Source organism: Pteronotus mesoamericanus, unplaced genomic scaffold, assembly GCF_021234165.1.
Source record: "Pteronotus mesoamericanus isolate MK-2021 breed Mesoamerican mustached bat unplaced genomic scaffold, CSHL_Meso_final scaffold_174, whole genome shotgun sequence".
Classification (NCBI taxonomy): Eukaryota; Metazoa; Chordata; class Mammalia; order Chiroptera; family Mormoopidae; genus Pteronotus; species Pteronotus mesoamericanus.
This window is the reverse complement of record NW_026555309.1, coordinates 1,333,147-1,346,188: the sequence shown is the minus strand read 5'-3', so window position 1 is coordinate 1,346,188 and position 13,042 is coordinate 1,333,147. Positions and strand designations below refer to the sequence as shown.

Below are 13,042 nucleotides of genomic sequence, written 5' to 3'. Positions count from 1 at the left end.
CTTCCACAGGCTGATTCTTCCTTGTCAGCCTCCATTAGAGTCTGAGGTTCTTGGAGAGCACTGACATCTGCCTGGCAACGTCCTGCATAATGTCATTAGAGCAACCTATAAACTGCCTAGTGCACGACAGAAGTCATGGCACACTGCATATGGAGGCTGGAGAGGAGGCTCCAGGAAGCATGTCAGTCAAATCCCAGCACATGGCCACGGGCAATACGGCACTGAGGGTAACACTCTGAAGAGTTTTCTTTACCACTCTTCAGGTCATTGCAGACGCAAGCTAGCTAGAGAGCCTTCTCTCAATTTCCTAAACATTCCCAATCTCCTCATTTGGCAATTTTGAACTCTCAAGCCCTTTGTCAAGAGGAGAAACCTCTGTACCTTGAAGTTGATCCGCTTCCTCAGACCACTTTCATGGTCTGGTCATCAGATTCCAGGCTCTCTATCAGCTTTGGAGACCAGGAAGAGATCCCGGGAGTGGCGTGGGTGTGGGGCATGTACCCAGTAGTGTCTTCACGTGCATACAGGTTCCACTCTCTCCGCAAGGCCTCTTTTGAGAGGCCATCCTAAAAAATCTCCCTCCCCAAAACTCCCAGGGCACCTGCTGCTGGCCCCACACCATCTGGCCTTCCAGAAAACACCACTGCATTCCCCAACCACAGATAGTGTACTTCTCACTTGAGTGTACAGATATTAATTTTTTAGTATTATCTTCAAATCCATGCACTGCTCAATACTTGATTATTATTGGTAAATAGGACACAGCTTTAAAAAGCCATAACTATTAGCAATATTTAAAACACATCATGGAAACCCTTGGGGAAGCAAACCATCACTTCTGTTATTTGGTCCTGGCAGGGAACTCAAAAGAAGGGATTTTTTTTTTTTGGCCAGAGAGCAAACTATCTGCAACCTCAGTCTCCTTGTCTTAATGTAATAATGACACAGGTTTTCAGAGAATCAATACCTTCTGCTGAGGATGGATCAAAGCAAAGCAATACACTTACTTGAAAGGAATGAGTATTTTATGGATGGTAGGCAGAAGTCACAGTGGATACTTCCTTTCTTAAAGCACTCTCTGCAGCATGAAATATCTAAAAATAGAGAAAGAACAGACTGCTATTGCTGTTTTATTTGACAAAATAGGCAGGCTATTAAATATATTTAGCAACATAAAATAATTCTTTTAAAAACTGGTCATTAAGTTTTCAAATTAAATAACAAACATGTAGGTAAACGAAAATGTCTTAGTTTTTACAGACTTCATTAAAAGCCAAGTGTTTTGCTCCCTTCGATTTTATTTTTAAGGAGACATCTAACCACAGACAGCAATTATACAGAAAGAAGACTGTAAGCATCAAGTTGTGAGGAGTCACATAAATAAAGGTTGACAGGACGTCATCCCATTTCTGGAACTGAGTCTGAGTCCACCCCGGGTATGACAGACAGGGTGTTCGAGTTTCAAGCAGCTTGGAGCCTGTCTGGGGCACAATCCCCAGAGGCCCACTCAGGGACCAAGTTGTGTTCTAGGCTCTGGTGGTTAAGACCCAAATCTCGGAACTCAGAGTCTATATTCCAGAGAGAGCAGACTAAATACAAGAGATACTATCTCAGAATATCCCCCTGGGATGGCAGTTGGAGACATCTGAACAAAATCCTGAAGGCCGTGAGGAAGTGAGCCAGAGTCTATTGAGGGAAGCAATTTCCAGGCAGAGGGGGCAGCCAAGGCCGTGGAGGGGGTAGGTAGGAGGGATGGCACGGAAGTGACAGCTAAGTCTGTGGTGATAGAAATCAGATGAGAGAGAAATTGATGAAGGAGAGAACCTTGGGAGAATAGCGACCTGAAAGGTGGGTAGGAAAGGGGACTGGGAAGAAGCAGAGAGAAGAACGGAAGGTAGACTATAGGGTTGGAGAGCTTCCGGCTTTGAAAGTCAGCTCCCGGGAGAACTCTTCTAACTCCGAGAGGCGGGGCTGGGGAAGGGTGGCCTGTGACAAAGGAAGTGCGGAAGCCTGGCCAGGGCGAAACACTACAGAATTAGGAGGGATCTCTGACTGCACGTGGCGCAGGGTCAGAAATGCAGTATCTTCCCTGGTGGTGTGGCTCAGTGGATTGAGCACTGGCCTGAGAACCGAGGGGTCGCCAGTTCAGTTCCCACTCAGGACACATGTCTGGGTTGCGGGCCAGGTCCCCCGTGGGGGAGCACACGGGAAGCAACCACACATTGACGTTTCTCTCTCTCTTTTTCCCTCCTTTCCCCTCTCTCTAAAAATAAGTAAATAAAATCTTTAAAAAAAAATTAAAACTAGAACTACCATTTGACCCAGGTATCTCACTTCTTAGTATCTATACAAAATATACAAAAAGAAAAAAAAAGAAAAAAAAGTTCATGTAAACATTTTACTGGTGGCAAGATTTAATGCAAGTATGTGACCTTGACAGTAGACTTTCCCTCCAAATTTGGCAAGATTTAAAATATGTCTAAATTCAATTAAATGTGTAAGAAAAGCAAAAGGTCTTAATCACAGTAAGGTGAAAGACAAGTTTGTCTTTAATAAGCATGTACACAACAAATGACTTTAATAAATAAAACAGTCAGTCAGGTAAATAAGAGTCAACGGGCATCCAGAAGTAAATAATAATTCCTGGCAATGCCAACAGTTCCTAAAGTAATCACTAAATTACTGAAGACTACAACAATAATGAATGTATTTTATATTCCTTTAAGATGCATTTTTAAATTTCTACATACATTTAAATTTTTTCAAATCCCATGTGATGTAAATCTATTAAAATAAATAAAAATACTTCCATGCAACAATTTAATGTGTATTCTAAGAAGAGATGGTAGAATTAAAAAAAAGATAGCTTATACAGTTGACCATTTTTTGAACTATGTAGGTCGCCTTATACATACATACTTTTTTTTCAGTAAAGACCGGTTCCATTTGTTATCCTCGGTTGGGAGTCCGCAGAGGCAAAGGGCTGCCTGTATGCATTAACCTACGCCATTTTATATGGGGGACTTGAACATCTGTGGATTGGTATCTGCAGGGGAATCCTAGAACCAGTCCCCCGCAGATACTGAGGGTAGTTAAGTTTTGGGGGAGTCAAAAGTTATACGTGAATTTTCTGCTGCGCAGGGTTCAGGGTTCCTAACCGCCATGTTGTTCAAGGGTCAATTTATTACATTTAATACAAATCACAAATAAGATGACATGGTGAAACTTCATGTCAATATACAGTATGTAACAGATCTGTGGCCCACACCAACTCCCACTTAACGTGAACTGGAGTAGATGTGGTACAAGATAAGGTGGGAAACAGTTCATTCTGGATCAGGCAATACTATCTGTCTTCTCCTGAAGCCTTCTTGCTCTCCCAACCTTTCTAGAGGACGGTCACCTCTCCTTGGTGCTCTGTTCTGCTCCTTACACTCCCTATTACTATTTTTTGCCATCTCTCCTCAGTAGGCTGCTTCTTGCAGCGTGGCTGTGCCTTCCCTCTTTCTCTTGCTCAGGCTTAGTCCAGAACCTAGCACATGGTAGGTGCCCCTAATCATAGAATTAAAAAATAAAAGAAAAATAAGTACACTTAGGTGACAGGTCTAATGGCTCTTCAAATATTTTTCCAATCCAGGACACTTTAGGAGTGTCAATCCTGAAATATTTGTTGATTGATAGTGACAGATCTCCCTCAGTTCTTTTGCTTTCACAGCCACCTATACTCTTATATTCAATAGCAGGTATTGCCCATCGCTCCTTCCTTTCAACAGTATTTCAGGCCTTGTTCAGCCTAGTTGCTTTGTGGCACATCGTAGATCACATTCTACATGAAGTGACTTTTCATTTTTAAACTGATGACCATTTTTCCTGCTGTAATTATAAGCTCCTAAAAGAAAAAGTTTCAAAGTATCACTTATAACAGATATTGTTTTAATTTTAAAATATTATGTTTTATACTCTAGTTCATGCTAATAGACCTATTTGATGGGTCAGAAATGTTATTCTCTCATGAGTAAAGAGCTACAAAATTACAAGGAGGGAAAGAAAAAAATTTTAAAGTGCTCAAGAAATTCAGTTTTCTTTTCTTATCTCAGAAATATATAGACTCTTTTTACTGTAGTTTTAAAAAGTTAAGATGTGACTCAGCTGAAGTTAAAAGTGCAGATTTTATTGCTTTGCAAAAATATAAAGAACATTTTCTTTGGTGCTATTAGAAAAATGCCCCTTTAGTACATGTTGGAAGGCCCTTTGGACTATCACAGTGCATTACACAACGCACACTGATCTTACATTTTGAAGAAGTTCTTTCAGGAAACCAAACGTCTTAAGACACAGCCCTTGAGCGTCAACCTCACTGAGAATACTCCCCATGGCTTCTGGTGACACATGGCTTAACAGGGCAATGCTCACAAAAGGAAAGTTTACAACGTATACCTTTGACAATAATTTATTTTAAGGTAGCCCACTACTCCGAAATTCTCTAAGATCGAGGTGATGTAGGAAGTAATGTTAGCAGATGAAAAGAAGCAGAGGGAGAGACAATTATGGAATGGCATCAATTTATTCTTCCCCTAAAAGGCGTTTGAGACTAACTGTGGATCCAGAGAAAGGCTGTGGTCCGTGACCACAGCAGGAAGCAGCGAGTAAAGGAGTGAGCTGGGAGCTCAGGGTCTGCAGAAGGGAAGAGGAGCAACATCATGATAGTCGAAACTGTACTTTCCATCACTGCTCCGCGACCTTCTGAAATCTGCACGAGGTGGCGTTTGTTACAAGGGATTCCAAAGAGGAAGGAAGTGTTCAGTAGAGCGCCCCTTCTCACGTTCATTTCAGCACACATGGTATCTTGAAACTGAACACTGCAGCTTGCTTGAAGTCATAGAGACCTTGTATTACAAGACTATCAAACTTTCTTACTGTAGGCAATACTGCATTACAATAAGTGACAAACTTTCATAATATTCCTTATTTTTTCCTTAAAACTGATAATTGAGTGAAACAGTACATTGGATAATTGATTACAGTTCAGAACAGACTAGGGAGGAGATCTGGGAGGGGGGCAGTAAGGGAGAGTTAGGAATCTGAAGTTTTCCTCTACCAAAGAATATATTGAACCCCTTTAACCAGTGCATGGTTTTAAATCAAAGCAGTAATGTTAACAAAGTACTTAAATGGCAGCGTTTAGCTTTTCAGGTGCAGGGAAGTAATTCCTGACAGTTCTCAGATACCAGCAGGGCTCTCCACTGATAGCAGACGCATGGTGGCAGCCAGCCAGCCGTGTGACTGGTGACTCAGTACACAAGTTTCTGTGGTCTCCACAGTCTGATATGGTAAGCACATCAATTCTGAAGTTTGAGTACTAAATGGTAGCGGGGGGCTCTTCTGAAATAAAATAGAACTCTATAGAAAAGGCACACTGAGAAGCAAAAGCTCACATTGCATTTGTTGGGGTTTCTTTAAGCTCAGCCTTGGTAATTTAAATGGTTTTCCTTCAGAATGTACCATATTTATTACAGAATTTAAAATTACTTATTGTTTGATTTGGAAAATTACCCAGACAACCATTAACAGAAATTTTAAAATGTTGTCAAACATTAGTCTAAGTGGTAAGAACCCCACCTTCCTGTGATTAATTTCAACTCCAAAAGCAACATCCCTGTTAAACAAAGCCCAGAGTCAAAAATTCTCTCTTTGGCACAGCTGAATACACACCTATAAATATTTTTTGGCAGAATGGAACATGCTATCACTCTCTTTGTTAAAAAAGGCTTAATGAAAACTACAAAAGGTGAAACAAAGAAAACCATCCAAAATGAAGGCTGCACTCATCTTTGAAGAAACAATAGCACATTACTTCTCCCACGACCCTGCACTGACAGCAGGAGAATTGCTGGCCTGTCCTAATTAAAGTATGTTTCTCTGAACTCTCCTTGATTGCTCATTGTTCAGGAGAGCCTGGACTCAACACATACAAAGTCAACCGGATACCAAAACACACCTCCAAAGACACCAAAATTGATGCAACATCAGGCTTTCCAAAACAGAAGAGAACCAATAAGAATCACTGCCCAGCACATGCACTCTTGAATCCAGGTAAAGACAATACTCCTTCGTGAACAGAGTGGCTGTTTACCAGCCAAGCCTTCTCCAGGAAAACATATTTTGGTATGGAACGCTGGACTATGCATGCTATTAACAAAAAAGCAAGATCAAATTAAATAGATGACACGATGAACACGCTTCATTTCATGCATGGCCGTGTTTTTCCTGTGAGATAAAGACTCAAAGTAATTACCATGAACTGAAACTTCCTCACTGATCCCCTCTGGCAGCTGGCAGTTGGTGACTGCCGATGCTCTACAACAAAGAAGAACGCCTTCTCTTCAGTGCCTTCCTCCTTCTTTAACGTTACCAGCTAAGCACCTCCACTGTTGCCAGAACACAGTAGAGTATCTCTGTATCTATGTCTCCAATGCATAAAGAGTACGGTGGAAACCTATCAAACTGGCGAGCAGTGATGCTAGCAGCCAATGAGGAGAGGCTCAGGCAGAATCCAGCACATGCTCTCTGCGGCGCAGGCTGTCACCAGCATTTAGCAGGCTGCTAATCTAATTATAGCTAGTTTGCTAGCACAGAGCTATTGGAGCAAAGCACATGAGCAAATTAAATTTTAATAAATTAAACCCCACAGACAAAATCATCTTGATTTCCTGTCATTTTGAGGATTAATGTGCCACCTTATAAACTGTAAGTGATTTTTAAAGTGCATTCTTGTTTTTCCTCCAATCTAGAGAAACAAAGAGTGGTTAAATTGAGCGTACGGTACTGCCAGCTGACTGAAACGACAGATTCCAGCACTGAGAATAAATAATCAAATCAATACCAAGACGATATTAGTGCTAGTGCTATAAAACCTGAGACTTACTTAATTTGCCCTGATCAGCAATTTGCCACTTATTGGTCCTCAAGTACTAATTACTCTCCAATATACTTCGAAATACCATGCACATTTCCATGCATAGTAGAGAAGTGCTAATCAAAGTATAAAAAAATCATCATCTTGGCAGTGATGGGTAATCATTCAGAGCCACAGGAGATGCAAAAGGAACACCAGAAATCATTGTAAAAGCTAAAATTAAAAAAAATTTGCCTATTCTTGGATCCAGGTGAAATTATTAAAGAGTTAAAATTACTGTAGAGCTTTTGTATGATCTTCAATAAAGTATTAAATAATTTATCTAGATTATGTCTAAAATGATGACCAGTTATAAAATAAAATATCCTATTCTGAATCTGTGCTGAGGCTAAAATTGAGTAAAACTCATAGCTAAGAAAAAAACTGGAAATCCACCATCTATACAAGCAACAGATTTCCTAAGTAACTTCTGTTAACTTCTATGATTTATGATAATCACACCAAACTTGATAATACAGCTTTATATTAGACCAAAACAGAATTTTTCCTGTTCAGACTGAGAAGCTTTCGTGGGCACAGTTTTTGGAGAAAGTGAAAAATAAAAGCTGAGATTTTATCGTGTATATGAAAATTTCTCTCTTAAGGAAATGATCTGTGTACTTCTTGCTTCTATGTCCCTTCACCTTCTTGAGTTTTCATAAGCCTTAATTTTTATAGTCTCAATACCGTATTTATGTCATATATTTTCAATAACATAAAAGTTTGTCCACTGCACAATTAATCGTAAAATTAGTTCTAGAGGCCAAATCCGATGAGAGGCAGTGTGATGCACAGGTGAAAAGCATACATTCTAACAGCCATACTACCTGGGCTTAAATTCTGGATTAGCTACTTCCTACCTGTGTGACCTGGGACTAGTGACTGGATTTCTCTGTGTCTCTGAGGCAATAAAGGGAGACATCTTGCACAATTATTGACAGTGAGCTATAAGCACTTAGGACACAGCCTGGCACGGAGTGAGTTCTAAATTAAGCTATTATTAATAGCAGCAGTCTTTTCACCACACCATATTGTATACCGTCTTCTCCGGTAACACTACTCAAAAAAGAAATGTTGTACAATTTTGTCAGAAACACCATTAAAAAGTAATTAATAGTGACAAGCTGGTGGCAGACTTGATTAATCATACAGAACTGTCATGGGTATTCACTGTGGTAACGAAAATTATCTCACCAACTTGTTTTTGGCTATGCAGTTGTCACTAATTTCACTTAACTCTATATGAACCAATATTTAAAAAAATTTCAGGAAATTATGGGCCTATAATTGTATTTCACTAGTGACTTGCAATATAGTTTAAATGATATAAATTTGATATGTTTTTTCCATGGAACCGGGGAAAGTTTGTAATGAGATGTTTCATTAAATTTAAAATGACAAATTTATGTGAAAAGGAGAGAGGAGAGAGGTTAGCCAGACAAATGTAATTTCTGTCTCTGCAGCTTCTTTATTTATTGATTTGCCCTTTCTTCTGAATATGTTCTGCAAAATTAACAGTCTTGGGATGATATTAATCAAATCTGTTAATCTGTTAAATTTATTTTCTGTAATTCCCAGAAATTGGTATGTCCCAGTGACAGTAGGCAAATTTCTCATTTTTTTAGCTTTATTTTGCTTTGATTTTTATTTGAAAACCTTTACAAAATGCTAACATCCTCAACAACCATTTCAATCTGCACTAGGGAACCAACTATTCCCAGGGATTAATTAGTAGCCATGGAAAAGGAATATTGACTAAGAGGCATTTTTTCATTCTTCAATCTTTGTACACCATAAAGTTGGAAATAAACTAGAGAAAGGAATGGTGTGGCTCAGAAACTTCAATGGAAACCATAAATTCAAGAGTGAAAAAACTGTGTACAAATGTAGACACAAACACAAACTTGCAAAACATAATGGAGACATACCTGCTAAAAAGGAAAAGCTGTGAGTGCCACCTGGAAGCATTGTCCATGTAAACTATCAAAGCTCAATCACCATTATTAGGAGCAAAAACTTCAAAAGGAATTGGCTTCTGTGATTTGGCCTAAAGCACAGCTCCCTGGGAGCTGCCAGGATACAGACTAGTAACACTTCTAGGCATTTATTTAGGAAACAGCCAGCAGCTCTGTCTTCCTCTTCATTTAACAGACTGCAAGCTCAAAAAAAAAAAGCACTTTTAAAAAGCTGTTTGATTAATTTGTCTCATGGCTGTTCTGTATAAGACATTAGGCAGACACGTTCTAAGAAAAGGAGGCAACTGTCCTTTCTTAACTCTTATCTTTTGGCATGTTTAAAACTAATATTTGTCTGGAACTGAGTAACAGTTAATTGGTAATCTTTCTTACTGCCATTCTGCTAGGTGAGCCTATATATTTTTTAACCTCTCGAATAAGCACTTTTGTCTTTGAACTTCAACCAACTCTTCCCTGAGTCTGAAAAAGCCTTCATTTACTCAGGAAATAGTTTTAGGTACCTACTATGAGCAAGGACTGGGCTGGACTTTGGGAATACTGAAGGCAGCGAGACAGTGGTTTGATACCCAATGGAGTGTCCATTATAATTAGGGAGATAAACATTGTGACTCATTAACAACTGAGTGATTATGATGAGTAAGTGCTGGGGAGTGCAGGCTGCAGTGAAAGCAAGTGGGGTGGAGAGTCAGGTCTGTGGCTGAAGGAGGCTCTGGCGGGGGTGGGTGAGGGCCACAGCGTGCTGCCAAGGTCCTGGAGGGCCCAGGGAGCCAGAGGCCACAGCCTGCCGTGCAGACAGCGGCAAACGCTCACAGGAGGAGGAAAGGGGTTAGGTTGAAGCCCTCTGGAAATCGGACTGCCCATTCATTCCTCCCAGTTCTTCCTAGTAACAGGTTCCATTATCTTCCAAGTCAAAACTCTCATTGACGCTTCATGGCACAAAGAATAAAAACCATGTACATTTCACACTTGCTACACTGAGTGAGCAGGAGCAGGCAGTCACCCACAGAAATGGTTTATGTCACTGAAGGGGCTTCTTCAAGCTGTTTTGGTTCTCTAACCTTGGAGAACGAGGAGAGGAAAGCCCGTGTATTGAGAATCTCTATACAGAACTTTGTTACAGCTCTCTCCCCTTAGAAGAGAAATAGGGTTCACACCCCAAAAATGATTCATGGCCCCCACATAACTTTAGACTTGTCAGAATATTCTGACCAGAAGTGTCTCAGTTCCAGCTGTTTATGAAACTCCATCTCAGTGGAAGGGACTCAGGGCAGTCACTTCTGCTCTGGGGAACAGGGACCTGGGCACGAGGAGGCCTGATCACAAACTGGGCCACCAAGGCTGACATTTGTACCCTTTGGCTGTGGGATCCCTAGCCCAACTCCACTTCCCAGCTCTGCCAGGAAAGGAAAGGAGCCAGCAGTTCTGGATGCTCCATGTCGAGAGGTGGGCCAGCGAGAGATGAAACAGACAGCTTTTAGCATTTCCACCGTGGTATTTCAGGCCACCAACACAAACTCACTACACGTGGACCTGGGCAGAGTTGTTAGCAGCAGCTCCCCTAAGCCCATGCGAGGGGCTTGAGCACACTGCCCACCTCCACTCGAAGGAAAGGAATGAAAGTCTAAGCTGTCCAGGTCTCCAGCTGCCAGGAGTAGGATAACTGCTGGGAAACCATATGGGTAACTGGGTGCCCCTTCCTTCCCTTTTCAGAACACCCACACATTGGTTTTTTTTTTTAAAAAGAATGTGGCATATGGGGTGCTCAATGCAGTTGTTAAGTGGCTGGGCTGGGAAACACTGCATCAGGCTGCTGAAAAGTACTCCAGCTGCTCCGAAGGCCATGCATGAGCAACCCTCAGCTCCCTCTTTTTTCAGGTTCTTAGCATCCCACCCTGTGTACCATGAAGGGACCCACCCCCCGCCTCAACAGGGCCTCAGAGGTTCCTTTGCACATCAGTGTGAGTCAGCTCTGGGGGTCTTCTGGGAAGCCTCCGCTGAGAAAGATGACTGGACAATGGTTTGCCGGGCTCCATAAGCAGACCTTAGGAGTCTTCTCAGTGGGGCGTGGTTTACAAATCCAGTTGGGCGTCTTGTAGTGCCTCCTCAAAGCCTAGCCTACACCATTGCCTTTTATCCCTCTTTTCTTTCTTTCTAGTGATTCATATTTTATAGGTCTGGTAAAGATGGAAGGGTAGGAAACAATGAGACAATTATGGAGTTTTGAATTTGAGGGGACGATAGCTTGGGAGACACTTGGTCGTAGAGGCTTGCTTCAAATGGCTGGCCATTGCTACATAATTAAGGTACAGGAGTCTTGGCCACCTTGGCTATCGGGCAGCCTCAAACACACTGCATCTATCTGGGAGCTGAAGGTCAAGTGCGGCTCACACATGCTTGTGGAGGGACCTCCCAGAACCCCATACACCCATGCATGGCTGCACAGCTTGTCAATGGCACTCGAGCACAGTGCTTGGATGGATCATCTCTCAGAGGACCCCTCTCCATTTCCTTGGCCACTTTCCTGCTATATCGCTCTATAATAAACCAATGAGGCCTTACATGAGCTCAGACTCTCTTGACATTTGTCATTCCAGCTCGCTCAACGGGTGGGCCGCTGAGGTCAGTACTTTGGACGGAAATGGCTTTATCATAGGTCAATACTGCACTGGGAGGAGCCCAGGCATCCATATTTAACCATGAAAGTAACCGGTTTCTCAGACCTAGAAGCAAGAAGTCACATGGTGAAAGAAGAGGAAAAAAAGAACTTCCTAGGTATAGTACTAACCTTCAAAAAGATTTACACAGATGAAATTTACATCTGCTCTGTTTCATACCTTTCATACATCCTAACATGCAGCACCCTGGCCCTAGAGGGTGAAAGCACTACATGCCTACAAAGGCAGCAGGCCACATAGGCCTGCTCAGCGCCCCCAACCTTCTCATGTCCTAAAACCACTCAGCCAGCCCCTTGTCCTCCTACTCAAAAACATGACCCCTACTCACCCTGAGCTAATTTTTAATAAGCACACAAGACTCCTGCGCTGGAAGTGAGCTCCCCTGCCTGCTAAAGGAAAGGTAGCCAGCATGTTCCACAGAATCTGGCCCAAATTAAGAAAAACCCATTGAGGTGCATCTGTGCAGGTAGAGAGGATTAAGGAAAGAGCTGGAATACACTAGTATAACAAAAGGGCATTTTCCCAAAAACCTAAGAAAATTAAATGCTTAGGGTAACATAAGAAAGTTTTGAAATTTTGAAGCAGAAAGCACACTGATATGCCTAAAGAATCACACTAAGAAAGAGCTTCAGTATGATGGTTATATTATGCATTTCAGGGTTCTAGCTCACAAACACATCATTCTTAGGAAAGCATCTTTTTGATTCACTGGCTTATAGAGCAGCACATTTTTACCGAAGTGATTGTTTCTTAATAACAAAGTCAAATAATCAATTACAGGGAATTTTTAAAAATCTCTCACTGCACATGAATTAAAGTATTACATAATGAAATGACTTTTATAATCTCTAGAAATTATACTTTCCTCTTCCCTTAAGTCAAACATGGGTTCGTCCATGAGCTGATGAGGTAGGATGCACATGGACATTTCATAGAGGTCTAAGTACCTGTTGGTATCAGAACACACATGTCCTAATGACATGTGGACAGCAAAAAATTCCCTGTGTGAACAGACATTCTGGCAATTAAAAATGAACGTTGCTAAGAAACCATCTTTAACAACAACGAAGCCACTGTGGCGGTTTAAGACATACCTTAGTAGGAATGATATTAAATAACTACATGCCAATGATTAAACCTAAACCTTCACATCTTGACTTGAGAAATGAAAGTTTAAGGCAAAGAAGTGAGGGTTATTTGAGAACCTAAAATACTCAGGTGACACTGCTTTGCTAATTCAAGAAATATATATGAAGCCCCTATGGAGTGATCATGGGTTTGATATGGCCCTGCCCTGATGAGCCAGCAGGCAACGGGGACAGGAAGCACCAGGGTGCCTGCTGTAAGGGGAGGGGCTTCAGATACGGGAGCCACCAAACTAGAATGACACTGAGATTCTGTCCCAGCATTGGTGGCAGACGTTTTCTTCCAACACG

At 41.5% G+C, this 13,042-nt stretch overlaps 1 protein-coding gene across 3 annotated transcripts in view; it reads right to left on the bottom strand.

Moving 5' to 3' along the window:
- The window catches only part of FAM110B (family with sequence similarity 110 member B), a 139,403-nt gene that overhangs the window by 62,787 nt on the left and 63,574 nt on the right, over positions 1–13,042 (bottom strand). Inside the window, exons 2-3 of one of the 3 annotated variants that reach the window (XM_054590151.1) lie at positions 6,296–6,357; positions 1,008–1,094 (exon numbers count right to left, since the gene is read on the bottom strand). The gene's annotated coding sequence lies outside the window, so the exon portion shown is untranslated. Of the gene's footprint in view, positions 1–1,007; positions 1,095–6,295; positions 6,473–13,042 lie in introns of those variants that run through there. The other 2 variants (XM_054590150.1, XM_054590149.1) reach the window with 2 other exon arrangements.